At 32.5% G+C, this 15,167-nt stretch overlaps 1 protein-coding gene across 8 annotated transcripts in view; it reads right to left on the minus strand.

The window, feature by feature from the left end:
- LOC126742310 (calmodulin-binding transcription activator 2) overlaps positions 1-15,167 on the minus strand; it is a 999,827-nt gene that overhangs the window by 465,639 nt on the left and 519,021 nt on the right. The window lies entirely within an intron of this gene.

The following is a 15,167-nucleotide window of genomic DNA, read 5'->3' on the forward strand; positions in this document are numbered from 1 at the left end:
ATAAAAAGTTATTTACTACTTTACTTAACAAACACCAAAAATAAAATAGGCCTCAATCCCTAAGGAAATATCGAATACTCGCGAAAAAGTAAATTCCCGATTGTTTCCGTTTTTATTGGGGACACATATGGCCTGCCATCTATTACTTAAATAAGAACTGATCAGGTTATTAGCGGGACCGCTTTACCCATATTCCTCAATTTTGGTTAAAAGTAAGTTATGATCTATCATGTAAAGGGCTTTCAAAATTTAAAAAAACGCTTTTTTTATTATTTTTAAGAACACAGATAAAAGGGAAACAGGTGTGTTATTAGTGTAGTCCTGCTTATCGTTTTTGTTTTTATAGATCGAGATAAATTAAACTTTTTAACGCATCAGGAAACATTGCTTTCTCGAAACATTTATTTAAGATTTGAGCCAATGGATAGCATATTATGCCTGAAACTATCTTTAATGTAGTTGCACTACTTAGGATTTTCAACAATTTTATTTTCATGCGACACAGTAAGAGGTTCTTTACTTGTGCTAGGCCGCAATACTTTCTGACTTACTTTATAAATTCTGAATTATAATGTCATAAAGTGCTTTACGGTACTTGTTTAAAAAAATGTATATTCCTCTATTCCCATTTGTATTTGTCCTAACTAATAACGGAACTTGTTCTTTGATAAAGATCATACCAATCTCTTATATTATATCTGATGAGCTTGACTTAATGAGCTGGCACCATGTTGCACGGTGTTTGGTTAGGTCGTCAAGTTCTTTTTTTTTAAGAAAGCTAGTTGCAAGATAACTTATACTATAAATTTTGATATAGAATTTGTAGTATCAATGATTTATTTAAATTAAATGGATTAAATATAGGTACTTACATGCAACGCTTGCTTTTCCTGAAACTAAACTCTTTTCTGTTGGACAGTTGGAAGATAAGGTATGGATTTTTGTTTGATGGAGTTCAAAAATTGAATCATCTAAAATCCCGAAATCTACTTAAACACGAGAATACTAGGTGAAACGCCAACATATTTATTTTGCTTTGTAAGGATGTTTGCTCTAACTTCAATTCCCACCGGCTGAAACACGATTCGGTTTCACCAAACCACTAGAAAGCCATACATAACGTTTCTCCATTTTACAATTCTTTTTCTAAAGGTTAATGTGCCATTCCGGCACCCTAATACATACGAAATTAGGCTAAAATGCCCGGATGGTCGGTATAATGACCCTGACGATGACGGCTAAGAGTTAATGGGTCTTTGTGGCCGCCGGTAATATTATTATGAAGGCCCCACTCTGTCCGATAATTGGAAGAGCACAACGGGGTGGCCACATCTGACGCGGGGCGGATCGGAGGACGAAAATAGCCAGATTCTTGCTGGTCGCTGCCTAAAAGCCCTCGGCGGTGTTTTGCCCTCGGAATTTCCAGAGTTTGTTGGATAATGTCGCTATTTTGGGTATGGTTTAGCGTGAGCCGAATATTAAGCTAGAAGGAGGTTAAATAAGTTTAAAAAGGGATATAAAGACTACTTAAGAATTTGAATGATTTTGTCTTTTCATACTAAAATATTTTGTTTTATATAACCTTGTTATAGTCTTTGTCATCATTAATCACTTACGTTTTAATTCTTAACTCGTGACCTTACATCGGGGAGTCTAGTAGATGCAAGGTCACCATTAGTGTTATAGTATTGTAACGAAATTGGGAAACACACTTTTATTGGCAACGTCAAAAACAATAACCTAACTCGCCTTGACTGTCGTTTAAATTTTTCCAATGTAAAAACTGAGTAAACAGTTAAAACTGAATAAAATATCACAAAGCGTGTCCTTTTTAAATCCCGGTGGAATAATTTCGAAAAATTTAGAATTTTCTTCATTTTTTTTGCCGAAAGAGACCAATAATTTTAGGAGAATAGTGACAGTCAAAGCAAGCACGTATACAAATTCTAGAAAATGTAAAATACAAAGACTTACAATAATATAACCTAATTTATGAATAAAATAGTACAAAAATTAAAACAATAATTTACGTATTTACATTTTCATAATACTGCTCCCCTCTCAAGTTTGATCGTCTATCAACAATTAATCAATCAACACGTCCCGAGCTATTGGAGCCATGAAAGCAATAGCCGGACAATGTTTACAATTTTCGTTTTCGTCGTTGGACGTCGCTGGATCCCGTACACTACGTCGTTAATTCTAATGACCACGTGCAACGGATCTTCCCAATCCTTCTGAAGCTTTGGTGACTTGCTCTTCGTCCTCCGTGGATTATATAGCTATATTCTGTCCCCAGGATTAAAATCAGTCGAATTCGCCTATATGTCATAACGTTATTTTATTTTGTTACTTTCTAGATGAAGTTTATCCCATGCCTCTTCATCGAACATTTCTAAACGCTGATGCTGGACGTACTCCTCAAGGCTTTCGCCTTATCGGTTCTCCCATAGTAATAATGTCCAAAGGTAAACGAAGTTGATCATCAAATACAACTTTTGCCGGGCTTTTTCCAGTAGAATTGTGGATAGAAGAACGATAGACCAATAGGAATTGTTGTATACAGGTATCCCAGTTGGTTTGCTTAATGTTTACCACAATTCTCAAATAGGTTTCCAATGTTCGATTAAATCTTTCAACCATTCGATCAGACTGAGGGTGTAGGGGAGTTTTGCGGGTCTTATTCATTCCCAGCAACTGACAAACTTGTTGGAATATTTGTGACTCAAAGTTCCTTCCTTGGTCTGAATGTATCTCTCTGGGGACAAAACAAATTGACAAATCCAGTTCTGGAGCAACACTTCAGCTACTGTCATTGCTTCTGGGTTTGGAATCAGATATATCTCGGGTCACTTACTAAAGTAATCCAAAGGAACAAGAGCATATTTTCCGGATTTCCGGAGCTACTAGTAGGAAAAGGTCCTGGTACATCTATGGCAAGTCGTTCAAACCGTGCACCAATAAGATACTGCATCATTTTTCTTTTGGTCCGGGTTCTTGGATCTTTTTTTTTTACTTGCCCTAATTCTTTTTTCACTGTTGCCTCAAAGTTAGTCATTAATTGTTTCTGATATATTTACAGATCTTCTCTAAGTTTTAAAACTCATTCCTCTTAACATTATATTTTAAATTCAGTACGTCATCTTTCGCGGTCTTAATGAGATCTTCATTTTCTTTCTTCAGGTCGGATTTATTTGTCTTTAGTAAATCTTACTGTTTCTTGTCTCGTTTTTCTTGTTTACGGTCTCGTTCTTCTTGTTTTTCCCTGTGCTTACGGTCTCGTTCATCTTGCTTTACTTTTTGCTTGTCAAACTTCTTTAATAGCAGCTCCATCAATTTTTCGGTCTCCATCTTAGCCTGACCTCTTGTTAAAGGCATCCACTAAAATGGGCTCCCAAATATCCTTTACTTCTGACATCAATTGTAACGGAATTTGGGAACACACTTTTAATGGCAACGTCAAAAACAATAACCTTCGCATTGACTGTCGTTTAAATTTTTCTAATATAATCAATTAAAACTGAATAAAATGTCACAAAGTGCGTCCTTTTTAAACCCAGATAGAACAATATTGAAATATTTACAATTTTCTTCATTGTTCTTGCCGAAAGAGACCAATAATTTCAGGAGAATAGTGACAGTCAAAGCAAGCACTTAAACAAATTCTAGAAAATTTAAAATACAGGGATTTACAATAATATAACCTAAATTAAGGCCAAAATGGGGCCCTGAGACAAAATGAACTACTTAAAAACTAGATAGTATAGAAGCAAATAATAATCTTAACGTAAGTAGAATCCTCAATAAATCCTACTAATAAACTTTTAGTAAAAGGATCATAATCCCTATTGAGATTACTGGAAAATTGTAATAGTTTGGTATTTGAATACCTTTTCATGAAATGGTCACTTATTATTTGCCAAATCCTTTAGATTGCTGAAACTACTGACTAAGATATTAGTCTTGCAGTTACTAATTAACAATTATCTCATGATATGAAGATAGATTGGAAGTAACTTATGAATCGAGAAGTGTTGAACATAGTGATCAAGTGAATTTTTAATAAAGCTAAGAAGAACAAAGATGTAAAGTGGATCAAAAGCCAAAATTAAGGTTTAAAGATGCAAAAAAAATTTCTGCTGATGAGTTGTAAAAGTTAGGCTCAGCAATATCTTGAAGAATAGACTTCGTCAGTTGTCTATTGTAATTGACTATTGGAATTGGGAGGATTGACTTTCCCGACATCTTGAAAAAGAATGGTTTCTAAAGTCTCTATAATATCAAACATGACTTAGCTTTAAGGCACATAAGCGAAATAAGACAATAGATAGAGATGGTAATGCAGTTATCTCTTATTACAGACTATGAGCCTCTTGCCATTGTCCCTATGCAAGAGTTTTTATGTAACATGCAGTGCATAAAAGTTTTGATTTAATTGATAATAAAAAATCAATTAATTATTTACCAATGCTCAATTTCTATCTTAAGTACCAAAATACTCATGCATTCCGCATTTCTTACTTGTTCTGTTTGCTGAGAGTGGAATTTAATTTTTCGAAGTGAATACTGCATGTAAATAGGCTCGAGCTCTAGTGAGTAGAAGAGATGCTGAGATTTGTTATTGCATGTTATTTTATTAGCATACCTTCCACACCCAAGACCTTAGTTGATTAGACTTATATAACGTGTCAGTGAGTGTACATGATTTTGACTTGTGTATGTATGTGTGGATGTAGGTGACTATTGGCGATGATTTTCAGTTACGTAGGAGTATATCATATTCTATTGATTTAAGTAGTTAGCTATTTTGCTCTTAAATAATGGATTTTCTACATTTGAAAGCCTATAATTCACAAATATACTCAAAAAGAGGAGTCGTGCGTATAAGAACTTTTGTTCAGTACTTTTTTCCAAAGTTTGAGTGAATTTGGCTGAGAGGGTTTTCGCACTTAACAAATCCTTTGATAATAAATAAGAGTGTATTTAAAATAATGAAAAGAAGCTGTAATACTGTAGATTTTTTTATATCGTTGTCTAGGGTTTGATAATTGGGAATGGATTTCAGAAAGGCACTCAGAATACTGTTAAATATTATTTAATGTAAATGTGAAATAAATTAATAACTGTCAAGAGAAATGTTTGACAACCTTTAGATTTACACTTTCACGACATACAACCAAAATCTTACGGCTACGACAGCTGACACACAAAAATACATAATTTAATCCGCGTCTTAAGTATAAATAATTAAAATAATAAACTAAACATAATTATAACAATAAACCATGTCTGAGTTTGTTATATTACTCTTCGTTTAGTAAACGATAAACCGCCTTTTATCCGTATTTCTTTAAGTAGGCACGTCTTGCCAAAAATGATTATTATTTGCCCCTTTCGCCATCTGCTACTTGAAGGCCTCAACTGCTACCCTCGCACCTTCGCGCACGCATTGCTGCACAACGATTTTAACAGACATTTCGTATCTGACTAATCACATTGTTCAATTCCAACGCCTTTAACGAAATCTCGCGCTTCGCGCAACACTTGACTGTTGCTTGGGATTCGGGCGGTAAATCAGTGATTCTCAAACAAATTTAAATAAAAAAAAAAGTTTTTAAGGTTTCTTAAGTAAATAAGCTTTAAAATGAAAACTAATCCTGCAATACTTTAAGAAAACATCTGAAATAAATTAATGAATACGATGTAAAAAGTAAAATAAAATGAAATGAGCCGTAAATTTTATTAACGAAAATAAATCAAAAATACTTGTTTGGATTTATTTTATTCTTTGTTTTAAAGGAAAATTGCAGTGATGTATAAAATAATTTATTTAACTCAAATGGCATTAAAAAAGAAATGCAAAAACTAAATCCTTTATCTCGGATGCGAAATTAAATTTTCTTGCAAAAAGGCAAAACAAAAACCAATTTAGGCACAATTATTTACTTAAAAATGGACGTTCGCCGCTATCCATCCTAGACACAGCGCCCGTATCTCGCAGTGTATGTGTAGCTATGCTGGAACAGGTGCGGACGTCAGCAGTTAATGCCAGCGCTGCCGGAACAAAATAACACGTGCACCGCGTTCGTGATCCGTGTATATCTATTCAATTAAAAGTGGCGTCGGCCAGGAATAAAACGATGGAGAAGCCGGGAGAAGGGAGATAAAACGAACTGGAAAACGGGAGCTTAATTGAATTCTCAACGTCGAGTTGCCAAGCGGCCAGTTAAGACGGACGACGGCCGGCTACAACATGAGCTAGACAGGTGTGAACGTAATCTCCTTTTTTGGCCTAATAGGTTTTTATAGCATATCTAATAAAACCTTAATTACTCGAAGCCAAATGCGAAAAGTGCCTTTACGTATCTCGATTCGGTGTCATTTTACCATTACTGTTACCAGAGCACCCTATATTCTAGCACGCATCTGTCGGTAGGTACGAAAATTATCATTAGTCCATCTACTTTCATGTGCTTTTATTTGAATGCTATTTGCTATTTTATTCGGTACTTTTGGTTTATATTGGTTTAAATAAATAGTCTTGTACGATTACACGAATTACATTAATGTAAGTGATACTTATTTTATTTAAGTCAAAATTATGCTCAACATACATGCGGTTTGTTTGCCGCCTCTTTTCTTAGGCTCAAATATTCATCTCTTTTTCGAGATCAAAAGACGATTTGCACTTTTGCAACTCGATTATAAGAAAAAAAATTATAAATACATTAAATAATGCTACAGCCCTAAATAGTTACTTTTTTATAAAAAGAAAGAACTGGCCAACAAAATATATCAACTTAATTATAGTTTTTAACATAAATAATACTAGTGAATTCACTTTAAACATCTTTTATAATTGAAATCGCAACTAATACTCATTACGTAACAACACACAATTCTTTAGCAGGGCGTTTCTACAAGAACTAGCACCACATACCTTTTATACATTCTTTCAAATCTACGAACAACAAACAGAGCCATAAAAAATAGAAAGTGCAAGACGAGAAGCCCTTAACATCTGTTTTGCATTAGGTTGGTATTCGGTATTCTCTATATATCCTTAAAACTACAAAATAGAATCAGAGAGTGAACTGATAGTACTATATGCTTTACTGATATTGGGAATAATGTAGTCCGGTATAATTGACTACACTTGACCATCCTGACAAAACGGTCATCCTCGACCACCAGCCATCATCATCCATCCATCAGCTTCAGTCATCACCACGTGATATATCTTCTTCATCAATGCATTCATCAATGCAATGCTACTGAAACAAAATAATTTTGAATCAAAACATTCAAAATCATAAAATTGTCGCCATTCAGTAGCAGATTCTGTACGTCAGATACGTCACAATATAATTTTGAATCAGTCATTCAATAAAAATTTCGTGTGCGTCAGATATGCCACTTGGTAACATTGTGTATGTCAGATACGTCACAATCCAATTTTGAATCAGATATTCCAAAAAAAAAAATGTGTGTGTGCATTTCTTATACCTTGAAAAGTTTTTTGTAAAATTTCCTTCTATGTTTCTTGAAAGGAAAATTGTGACTATCCAGGTTCTGTTTCTATAATACTTATATACCAAATATGTGCTGTACCTTTTAATTTTGTAAATGCCTGATATACCGTAAAATTGTCGTTCCATCCGTAAATATGAGAATTATTATCAATAGTTTCTACCCACTAATCTATTTGTCCTTTTACTGAATCGAATTCCGGTATAAAATTGTCAGTTTCAATATTTCTTGAATAATTAAAGCTTGTAAATGATGGAGGAGGAGTATTCTTAGGTTATAGCAGAAGACGTATAGCTTGCTAAATTTTTCACAGATCTACTTTTACTTTGCTTACGTGACTTACGTCGCTTTTTTATATTCACTTGAAGACTGGTGTCTTCATCTTCATCATCACTTGAACTATAACGATGACGACAAATAATTTTTTTATGTATCTTTTTGGCAATTTTTTAGCACTTAAATTTATGCAAAACACGAAAAATAAAGTTATTTATTGCATACCATACATAGGTCCGCGATAGGCCACGTCTGATGTAGTCTTTAACAAAAATAATACTACTGAATGCACTTTAAACATCTTCTATTATTGAGATCGCAACTAAAACTCATTACGTGACAACATACAACTCTTCACCAGGGCATTTCTACAAGAACTCCCATCACATACTTTTTATATATTCCTTAAAATCTACGAACACAGAGCCATAAAAATAGAATGTGCAAGGCGAGAAGCCCTTAACATCTGTTTTGCATTAGTTTGGTATTCCGTATTTTCTATGTATCCTTGAATCTACAAAATAGAATCAGAGGGTGAACTGATAGTACTGTATGGCTTAATTGATATTGGGAATTATGGAGTCCGGTATAATTAACTACATAATGTATATAAAAGAAATGGTGAATCAGTTTTAAATTCTATGTTCTTTAGACCGATAACTGAAAATGGAATAATAGTACCAATAAAAAAATATCTCTAATACTGACGAGATTACTGTATTTACTATATTAAAATGCGATCATTGATATCTGCTTAAGCCTTTAAAATGTTTAATAAATGTTAATTTTGCACTTTGGTTAAAAAACGCGAATGTATCTTTTATTTATAAATCTGGAGGAAAAAAACTTTTCAGTGATCATGGGCCAATAATACTAACCAGCAATTAATTTAAAGATTTATAAATTAATTCAGAAGTGTATAAGAACTAGATTATCCAAGTTTGTTCAGAAAAACAAAATAATCTTAAAGCAGCAATCTGAATTAAAAGATAAGAGCAGTGCTGAGGATACCGTGATTTCACTTATAGAATGTTTTTACAAAACTTGAAGAAAGGGAAATCTGTGATTGGGCATATTTCTAGATTTAAGTAAAGAACTTGACACTGTATTACATCGTATTCTGCTTAACGAATGGTACATATTAAGAATTAGGAGCACTTCCAATAGACTGTTTGACTGTCACTATACATTGAGTGAATCATGTCCAGTAAAGTTCCATGTCCGTGCTACTCCTCGTATATGTCCACGAATTTGTTGACTTCCGAATAAAGAAAAATAACTTGCTACGCAAATGACATGCCTATACTTTTAAACACACTATCAAAGGAAGTAATGTGGAAGGTATACGACAGAAAGTAGACATTGCCATAAGAATCATAAAGAGTTGGTTTGATTTTAAATATATAACAATCAATAGGAGAAAATCTAATTTCGTTTGATTTTCGGTCACAGGGCGCAAATCTAGTTTTCAGGAAAACCTGACTGTACATAGAGATCAATGTTTGAACCACTTTAACTGAAAACGAAAGTAGAAAATAACAAAGATAAGTAAAATCAGATATCTTGGAGTTATAATGGACTCAAATCCTAATTGAAACTCACAGATACAATGTAGTACAGTAAATCTGTCAAATTTGTGACGAAAAATTACCTACACACTTTTTTTTGCGGAAATTGTTAAAAGAGCATACAAAAAGCTTAACTTGAAATTTGTGACCTCGACGCGTACCGGGTTTTTGAAAAAAGTGAAAAGTTTTTTGGATTTCATTTATTTCGGGAATGGTAAGTTTTTGGAAAAATTTGTAAGAACAAAAAATGTCGGGGACATAGAAAACTCTTCTCATTGAGTCCACTTGCTGCGATGAAAATTACATAAAGTACCCAAAAAAGTGTTTTTTCTCTTTTTGGGATAGAAAAAAATTATTTATTGCAACATTGTCAATAAAAAAGTTGTTCGCCTTAAAAAAATCTACAGAATTCATTAAAAAAATGTTCTGTGCCGATAAACCGTTCTCTAGTTATAGCAACCCAACCTAAATATTCAATCAACGGTACTTGTGTGTTACCAGCTAATAGAATTCATAAACTATTAATTACTAAAACTAATATAGTGATCTCTACTAAAATCCACATTAAATTCCTGCATTACAGTGTGAGGAGCAACAAATAAAACAATTATTATTTTTATATTATTTATAATTATTATTATTAGGAAAACCTTTTTACTCTTATCAAGCCTTTTCTTTTTAAAATCAATGTTCTAATGGTTAACCAAATATATATTAAATGAGTAATAAAATATATGTTAAACTCTAATATGAACACAATATATAAACACAAACTCTAATAAAGAAGTTGTCACAAAAAATCCAATACTTTTTAAATGCCAGAAAAGTCTATTTTATATAATATCTAAAGTATAAAAAAATATGCTACCAAAGGACATGAAAAGTAATAAAAGCTATAATAAAATAAAAGGCAAGGTTTTCGAAATAATTTATTTTTTTTGTTTACTTGCTACTGTTTTTTTAACACACTTAAAAAAATTAAATGTTAATATAGATATCAAAACATTATGTTGCTAGAATTATTTTAAGGTTAGTACGTTATACATTTGCACGCATAAAAATGTGCACGCACATATTGTAGGATTTATGTTTTACATGTAATCCACAATATTATATCCCATATTTGAATAAATTTAAATTTGAGTTTGGGTTAAAGTCATTGTAATACAATGAATTTCTTTGAAATAAGTGAATAATTTGTTCCTATAAGGCATAAATTAGCTTTTTCTCTTATCCTGAAAAATTAGTAAGTTATTTTAATCTCTTTTCAGAGCATTCAGCAGAATTAATTTGTTTATAGTTATTGTTGTCAGGAATAATAGTTTATAGTTGTACAAGCATGTATTTTTAAGTTGGAATTCAATATTGAGGCGTGACACGATATATTTTATAATTTATTTTGCGCCATGTATTGGAGACAGCTGAGCTATTAGGACTCAAATAGCTGATGATATGAGCCCTTTTCTATTGACACCATTAATTTTTTTGAATAATCTCTTGTAATTCTAAAAAAAATATTCGTATTTCTTAGAATCTAGTTTTCTTCTGAATCCGTCGATATCTCCTTAAATGTTAAGGATTAAACGAGCAATAATTATTTGTGTAACAGCTGCTCTAAGGATTTCAGATTATATTTTACTGAGCCATCAACATAGGTGCTTGAATTCTGTCTTCTTCTTCGATGTTTAACCAAAATATTTCATATCTATCTCTTCTCATTACACGTCCCACATATCTTAGTTTGCGCTTTTTAATTGATAACAGCTCCTTGTTTTTTGGCATTCTATTGAGAACTTGACCGATACTTGAACGATAATTTTCTTTCGACTAAAGATATGCGTAGTATTCTCCCATAAAGATTTTTTTCAAAAGTTTCATTGCGTTTTCTATGCGAGGAGTTAAGGGTCAAGCTTTCACAGCCGTACATTAGGATGGGTATTGAAAAATGATACATGCTCAACAATTTTGTTTTGTATTTTGAGGGCAGCTTAGGTTTGCACCTTCGAGAAACCCATAAGTTTCATTCTGAGAATGTGTTTATGTTGGTTGTACCGCTTCCTATACATAACAACAACCCAAATTCAAATTCAAATATAGTATACAATATGATAGATTACATATAAAACATATATATGCTACAATATGTGCGTGCACATATTTTGTATGCGAGCAAATGTGTAATGTACTGACTCTAAAATAATTACCAAAAGCATTAATTAATAACTAGCAACTTAATATTTTAATATCTAAATTTAGGGTAATATGGCTAATATGCACTCTTGGCTATCTTCTCCGACACGTTGTTCTCCACTCCTACTTGACCTGTCTAATGCCAGTAGAGTGTTGTAATGATTCATAAGTCGCGTTTATCTGCGTCTGTTCTTAAGTATTCCTACTAGTTTTTAATATTGCGCTCAGTCTAAAGCTTGCGGTAGTCTATAAAGCAAGCATATCACTCTCAGAAATGTTTTTAGGACACGAGACATCAAGCTTATCCTGTGGTAATCATCACATTGAGACACATTAGTTTTTTTGGATAAAGTGTATTTTTCCAGTTCTATAGATGTCCTTAAACAAATCTGTTACGTGGTTTATCTCTACGCCGTCTTCATGGATCAAGAGTTTAAAGACGGATATACATTGAAAGCGTACACAACGACCTCGGGACGCGCCTTTGACAGGCCAAATTTGTACAATTAGTACCGGACTTCAGAGGTTAAAGTAGGTATTTAAAACAAGATTTTTAAGGGTTTAGCATGTATCCTATCATGCCCCATGACTTTTCCAGCTTCCTGTCAGAGGATCGCATCTTTTACCTCTTATTAATCTCACTTACTTGAGAGGGGTTGTTACAGTCTTCAATGAATAGTTTTGTAACATATTCTTTCTTGCACTTAAATTTTTAGCAGATGCCACGAGTATTAAGTTGTTAGTGACTCTCAGTGTTCTGTTGTTTTTTTTTTTTTTGATTACTGCTTACCATTTTTTTGATCTTTTTATGTCCGTCATATAAGTAGTATTTTTACTATAGTTGTTCAATTTCGCAAAATGCTTCTCTGCATTTCCTACGAATAATTTTGTTTAACTCTTTGTTTCTATCTTCGGTTTTTGTTTTGTTTTTCCTTATTCTTTTTATTCTCTTCCATCATGCTTAGTTAAGTCTCGTCAGTCATCCAGAGTGATTTTTGTGTTTGTCTTTGAAAATCAATATCTTCTGTTTATGTTTCTAGAAGTACGGTTTTCACCATTATTTATTTCTCCTTTATAATTGTAAATAAACTTTTCCGCATTTTTCCTCTCCACATTTTTTAAATGTTGAATTTATAAATATGTCATCGATGTGATTTCTGACTCAAGGGTGTAGGTTAAGGAACGTGTTCACTACAGATAGTTGCTGCTCTATGCAGAATTGCACCAGATCCCTCTGTTGTTCCTATCCTTGAGTCCAAAGTTTCAGAGAACAGTTCCTTCTGCTCCAGCTCCAGCTTTGGCGTTCGCTCGTAATGATTGTTATCTCACTTTTTTTGTCAACTTCATAGTCCTTTCTAATTTGGTGTAAAATTACTCAATCATATTATCTTCTTTTTCTTTTGCCAATTTGTGAAAGCGAACACCTGTACATTGTTCAATACTCTTTGAAAAGTATTGATTTTCAAAACTATTAGCGATCTGAAATGGGCAGTAAAATGAGGACCGATTTTTAAATTCTGAAGGTTATGAGTAAGACTACGCTGTTGTAATAATTCTACCTCATTATTTCCTAAATAGTAACAACTTCGAATTTGTTCCTGCAAACAACACAACTAAACATGGTTCTTCAAATACTTCTGCAAATTATTTTGCAGTTTGCGTGTACTGTACATAAGAAAATCTACAACACAAAGTGAAAACAGCAGCAAATTCCATTCAATCAAAGTTATTAATTTATATATGTGAACAACACAAAACGAAATACATCAATGATTTTTTGGAGAAAGTTTATTACAATTGATTTGCAATTGCTTGCACTTCTATAAAAGACGATTTTTAAACCGTAGCACATCCTCTCCTAACCATATTTCCGACTTCAGGTAAAATCTAAGTAAATAAAAACAAATTTACTGCAAGGGCCTCTTGTCGTCGGGTAACGACGGGAAATCTGTCAAGTCAGCGGAACACGTTCGGTTCGTTTGCTGTCCGATGTTTTATTCAAAGAACATTTTCTTGTCTTTTTCGCTGTTTCCGGTCGGTTTTGAGGTTGGTCATCGTCAGTTTTTGCTTCGATTAATCAAAGCGTGTTATGTGTTAAAACTCGGATATGCAAGCAGTAATATTTAATGTTTTTTTTTGTAATAACTGAGTCATTATATAGAATTAGAAACGTCATTAATATATTTTTTTAATAAGAATTAATGCTTTCAAAAACTGTAAGCTTATTGAGCAAAATAATTAAAACTAATATTATGTATAATACTCGCTGCAATGCATAATTTAAATGGATATGATCTTATTTTCTTTAATTGGTATTTATCGATTACGTAATTTTGGACACGTATTTATTAATAAGAGATTAATAGTAACATAAATAAACAATTTAAAAAATGCTAAATTAACGTATAAAATAATCGCATTTCCTATTTTTGACCGCGCGACTCTGGCTAATATTCCCGGCCCGTTCACAATTCATTCAATTATAAGAAATATTGAGGGCTTTATAAGTATAGTGTAATATTTATTGTTCCTCTGGTCAATGCTTTTGAATATAGTTCTTTTTAAAATTAAAGGAAACATTTTCTAAAATTAACAAGGGTAATTATTCTATATTTTAATTCAATTATTTATTTTGGTTTGTTAGCCTATAATTTTTATACACTGACACGTTCTTTGGACCTTAAGTACTCTACAACTCTTGTAGACATATTTATCTATATAAATAGTTTTTTGCATCACTAACCAGTATTAATTTAAATGTACTAATTATGAAATAAAAAGAGTATCAAGCATTTTTTATACAAATTATCACAATTTTTACAAAGTTCTTTTATCATTCTATATATTAATATAAAGGATTCTTTGTAAAGTTGGACTAAAAACTAATAAAAAACTGATAATTAGTGAAATTGCGTGGTGAATTATTTGGGATTTGAAGTTTTAATTAAAACTTAAAACAACTATTTAAATTTAATAAACATCCTATAAGGTAATATCCCGTTAAATAAAATTATTTCGTTTAAAATGATCATCTAAAAGCATCACAGCATAGAACTATTGGCATCTCTCAAAATTCGTAAACTTCCGAATTAAAGCTATTACGGCTTATTTTACGGAGAGTTGCTGCTGATCTGGACCAACTGATGTTTCCTGGCTGGTATATCCCCCGGACACTGATGTTCTTATTTATCGGGCACAGCTTGACCGTTTTCCGAAAACTTATGCCGTTGCAGAAGTTCCTCTACTCCCCGAGTACGAGTTAAACCTCATACTTGTATTTGGCTTGAAAGTTAAACCGTATATCCCCGGCACTGATGACTAGTTTAGGAGACATGGTGTGGGGGCGATAGCTGCGGATTTGAGGAAATTGTCTCGCTTTAATAAATAATTTTAATATTATGTGTATCGATTAGCACATTATTATTCGTGCAGATAAGTAGGATTTTATTCCTAGAATAATAACATCAAAGTAAATAGTAATTGACACCTTCAAACCTACAAATATTTTGTTGTTTACTTTTATGTAAAATTAAGAGAAAAAATTAGAATTTTAGAAGCAGAATAAATTATTTTTCTATCCAAGAAAAAGTCCGATCTTACAAA

The sequence above is a fragment of the Anthonomus grandis genome, chromosome 11, assembly GCF_022605725.1.
Source record: "Anthonomus grandis grandis chromosome 11, icAntGran1.3, whole genome shotgun sequence".
Taxonomy (NCBI): Eukaryota; Metazoa; Arthropoda; class Insecta; order Coleoptera; family Curculionidae; genus Anthonomus; species Anthonomus grandis.